General features: G+C 41.7%; 1 protein-coding gene across 1 annotated transcript in view; it reads right to left on the bottom strand.

Annotated features, from left to right (window-relative positions):
- LOC109036042 (protein GPR107) overlaps positions 1-4,858 on the bottom strand; it is an 88,922-nt gene that overhangs the window by 52,473 nt on the left and 31,591 nt on the right.

The raw sequence follows: 4,858 nt of genomic DNA on the forward strand, positions 1-4,858 counted from the left end.
AAAGACTCATGCGGTACTTTTTTCGGTCCGCGGTTCGTGCAATCCGCGGTGCCTCAGCTTACAAATATCGCGGATAGCTGGGGTTCAACTTTACTTTGATTGCAAGTGCGGGACCTACAAAATATTTTGTCTCAGTCGCTCAGCGCAAGTTTGGAATATCCGCGGTACCTCCGGTTCTAATTACCGCGGATAACCCGGGCTCTTCTATGCTTATCTTGTCACTGTTGATCTGTAGTTGGCAAGTTTGGATTATCCGCAGTGCCTCTGGTTACAATTACCGCGGATAACCGGGGTCCTACTTTGCTTAGATCGTTAGCGCGGAATCTCTCAGATATCTCCTCTCGATCGGTCCGCGGTTCGCACGTTCGGGTTATCCGCGGTGCTTTCAATTACCGCTGATAACCGCGAGGTTTCTCAAATGTCTTGTCCCAGTTGGTCTGCGGTTCATAAGTTCGGATTTTCCGCGGTTTTTGATTATTCGCGGTGCCTCTGGTTCCAATTACCGCGGATAACCAGAGTTCTACTGGGCTCATTGCGGGGTCTTTCAAATAACTTATCCCGGTGGGTCTGCAGTTCATCGCAGTTCGGATTATTTGCGAGTTCCGTGGTTATCCACGGATATCCGTGGTTATTGAATATCCGCGGTACCTCAAGTTCCAACTACCGCGGATGCCCGGGGTTCGACTGTTCTCACGATTGGATTATTAGTTCGGGTTGGCTGAAGTATGTCGTCCCCGATGGAGAATTTGCACGCACATTTTTTATTGCTTCATCTGAAAGTGCCTAAAGAGCTGATTTCACAGTATTTTTTAAATTTTTTTTCTGATATGGGAAACGGTATGGATATAGATTTAAAAGTGAGAAAATGCGCCGCCTAAGGACGTCATCTGGCGGCATTTCCCACTTTAACGCACGTATTTTAGCAGATTAAATCATTTTGTCATATCTCCTCCAATAATTGTTCAATTCATGAACCAAGGGTATCCTCGTGTTCAGTTCACTCTGTAGTTTCCACTTAAACACGAAATTCGTCAAATTTCAGGCACCTGCAAATTCTCTATTGGTTCTTACAGCCCTGTTTAAGCCAAGAGTAGACCCGAAAAAGAAACCAAAATTGACCAAATCTTAACGCATTCCGTAGAATGTTGACCTTTAAAGAGCAGAACATCTTGGAGATGAGAAAATTCAGAGCGGGCCTAAAAACGGCCTTTCCCAGCATTTCCCACTTAAACGCACATACTTTAGCAGCTTAGATCATTTTTTCATATCTTCTCCAATAATTGTTCACTTTATGAACCAAGGGTACCCATATGTTTAGCTCACTTGGTAGCGTCCATTAAAAACACGGAATTCATCAAATATCGGACACCTGCAAATTCTCCGTTCCCACGAGGTACGGCAAGAGTGCGGAGTGACATGGCGTAGCGGTGGCGCCAAATGGCGCTACACGCTCGCTGCTTTTTTTGGTGCTTTGCTCCGGCGCACAATGGATCGAGTCAATAGGAGAGGTCGGACAAAATTCGAAAACTTTAAACGCTTTTAACTCCGTTTATACGAAACTTCGAGGTTCTAAAAATTGCTCCAATGGTTATCTCGTGAAATTAACTTTTAAAAGCATTCCTTAAAATTTAAAATGTGACGAAAAAACAAAAAAAATTTACAGTTTTAGTCAAAAATTTTATGTCCGACCTCTCTAATTGACTCGGACCACTGTGGTGCGGCGGCGCACTATGGTCCACAGACCCTATTTAACGGAACTTTAGTCAAATTTTGAAGGTGGGAAAAATTAAAGTTTGGCACTACAGTTTTATCATACATACTCCCATGGATCGTCACCTAAGTTTTCATCGACTAATAATGATTTATAAGATTGTGACGGTCCCTAACAACAGAGCGCGCGACAGGTCTTCATTAGCTGATTGTGGGCCGCATTCGGTGGTGCGTTACAAGGTGTTTATTTTACCGAGTTACGCATCATCTATGTAAATTTTTGGGCAACAAGGTTCCACCTAGTGGCAAGTGACTTCCTTTTCACCCAGTTTCATAAATTTTGAACTGAAATTTGTATGCTTTTTAACGCTGCAAACATACGCCAAAAAATGATAGAAATCAGTGAAATTCGTAATTTTTAGAAAGCTCCAACTTTTTTTTAATTCTAGTTAATGCTTTGCGGATTGAAAAATCTTGTTCTACATATCCTTAAGTTTAAAATGAGGCCAATTTAAATGTCGCCTTTTGTCGCCTAATGGTCGAAATGAATTTTTTTCGGAGTGCACCTCCGTGCATAAAAATGTGGAATATTCCATGCATTTTTGGCGTTTTTGCGACAGTTAAATTTTTTATCGGTACGAAATGAAAGTATTCCGATATATTTTGATCTACTGAGTCCGAAAATGACCTTGGTTTTTTCTTATAACCTCTCATTTTTCCGAAAAAGCGACTTTTTTCCCGGGAAAATGAGCAAATTTGACGTATTTTTGCCATAATTGCAATTCATGTTGATAAATTATACTGGACCCGCGGTAAAGAGATTCTGTTATGTATATTAAGCTGCTAAATCCGAATATGACCTAGGTTTTTTATCACCCTCCAGTTCTCCGATAATGCCGATTTTCCCGAGCCTTTTGGGTAAAACCTTTTCCAGACTCTAAGTGTGTTAAAAATACATTTTAAAAATGATTTCGATGTGCGATACATCGATTCTTATGCATTCTAACTTGCTAAACCCGAATATGGCCTTAGATTTTTCCTATCACCCCTCATTATCCCGGAAAATTCAATTTTCCTTGGAGAACGAGCTTTTCCGGGTAAAATCGGTTTTTCCGAAAATTGAAGGGTAATGGACAAAAACGGAGGTCATATTCGGATTTACCGCCTAAAAATACACAAGAATAACCTAATCTCGACCGAGAGACATTTTTGTTATTATTTTTATACATGTCAAAATAGGGTGGAAAAAATCTTCAATCTTAAAAGCGCCAGAAATTACATTTGAAGTTAAGTTTCTCGGTCAGGACGTTAATATTTTGTTTAACTAAGATGTAAAATGAAATCAGCGACCCAAAAATCATAAGATCCAACACCTTTTATGGTGGTGCAGTGCATTTTCGAATAAAGTTCCGTTAAATCCAGTCTGTGGACCATAGTGCGGCGGCAGCGAGTGGAGTCGAGCTTGAAATGGTGCGGCGGTGGCGCACAGTGGATCGAGTCAATCAGAGAAGTCGGACATGAAATTTTTAACTCAAATTGCAAATTTTGACGTTTATTTTGTCACATTTTACATTTTAAGTAGTGTTTCTGAAAGTAAATTTCACGAGAAAACCAATGGAACCACGTTTAAAACCTTAATGTGTTGTATAAACGGAGTTTTAAGCGTTTAAAGTTTCCAAATTGTGTCCGACCTCTCCTACTGACTCGCTCCACTGTGCGGCGGTGCGGTGGCGCCCGGACTTTCTCTGTCCGATCTCCGACTCGGAGTTGGACTTGGCGTCTCGACGACTCGGAGAGCGGGGATTGCCGCAACCCGCGCCGCGACGCGACTCGACCCGAGGCCCCCAACCCGAAGCCGAGACCGCCTTCCGCGCGAGTAGCGCCGCGACGCACCCGCTCGTCCGATATACTCCAGTCGTCCCGCTCGCCCCGACCCGCTCGCACCCATCTTCCCGCCCGGAGACCCCGAGTTTCGAATTTTCCCGCCGGAAATCCCACCCTCGGCTCCGCACGCTCAAAACTCAAATAAATACTCAAATGTATACAGTGGAACTTTAATACAGTGACTCCTCAAAACACTATAGACTAAAGTAGCTTAAAAATATTGATATTAAATCCGGAAATTATACTCGCTTCCATGTCCCCGCTCGAAATCTATCGGGTTTCAAATTTTCCCGCCAAAAATCCGACTTTGGGGTTGGGTCCATCAGAATCAGAAATAAATACTAAAATGTATACAGTGGAACTTTAATACAGTGACTCCTCGAATAGACGATACTCAAGTGGCTTGAAAATATTGACTCTAATTCCGGAAATTATACTCGCTTCCATGTCCCCGTCCAGATCTATCGGGTTTCAAATTTTCCCGCCAAAAATCACGCAGTCGACTCCGGACGACGCTCAAAACTCAAATAAATACTAAAAAAATGTATACAGTGGAACTTTGATACAGTGACTCCTCAAATAAACGATACTCAAGTGGCTTGAAAATATTGATTTTAATTCCGGAAATTATACTCGCTTACATGTACCGGTGCCAGCCCGAAATCTACCAGGTTTCAAATTTTCCCGCCAAAAATCCCACGTTGGGGTTGGGTCCATCAGAATCCGAAATAAATACTAAAATATATAATGAAAATATGATGTAGTGACTCGTCGACAAGACTATTGACAGTACTTCAGTGGCTTTGAAATGTCAATTTAAATTCTAAAAATTATGTAAATATATGTGACATTATCTGAGCACGCCTATTTTCAAGTTGAGGTGGCTGTTTGCTGGAAGCAGCTCAGAGTAGAGTCCCAGAGGGTGGTAACCCTTGAAAAAAAGAGATAGATAGATACAGGATCCCTAATCTCTTTTTTCTCTACTGCTGTCTCAACAGTTGCTGCTTCAAAAATTTGCACCATTCCGTGTGATGTTAATCGGAGCCCCGATAAAAATTTCCCCATTTTTTGTTTTTTAAAAAAAAATATTTTTGGCGTGGAAAATTTTTTTTCCGAAAATCTTTGTGCTTGCTAGGAATGATATATCATTCTCTTGAAAATTTCCGCGCCCGATAGTGCCTGGCATTCGATTTTAATTTTTTTCCCCGAGAGTTAATGTGCTTAGTGGCGCGATAGGTGGCATATCAAATTTAAACTTATCGCG

Source organism: Bemisia tabaci, chromosome 10 (genome assembly GCF_918797505.1).
Source record: "Bemisia tabaci chromosome 10, PGI_BMITA_v3".
Classification (NCBI taxonomy): Eukaryota; Metazoa; Arthropoda; class Insecta; order Hemiptera; family Aleyrodidae; genus Bemisia; species Bemisia tabaci.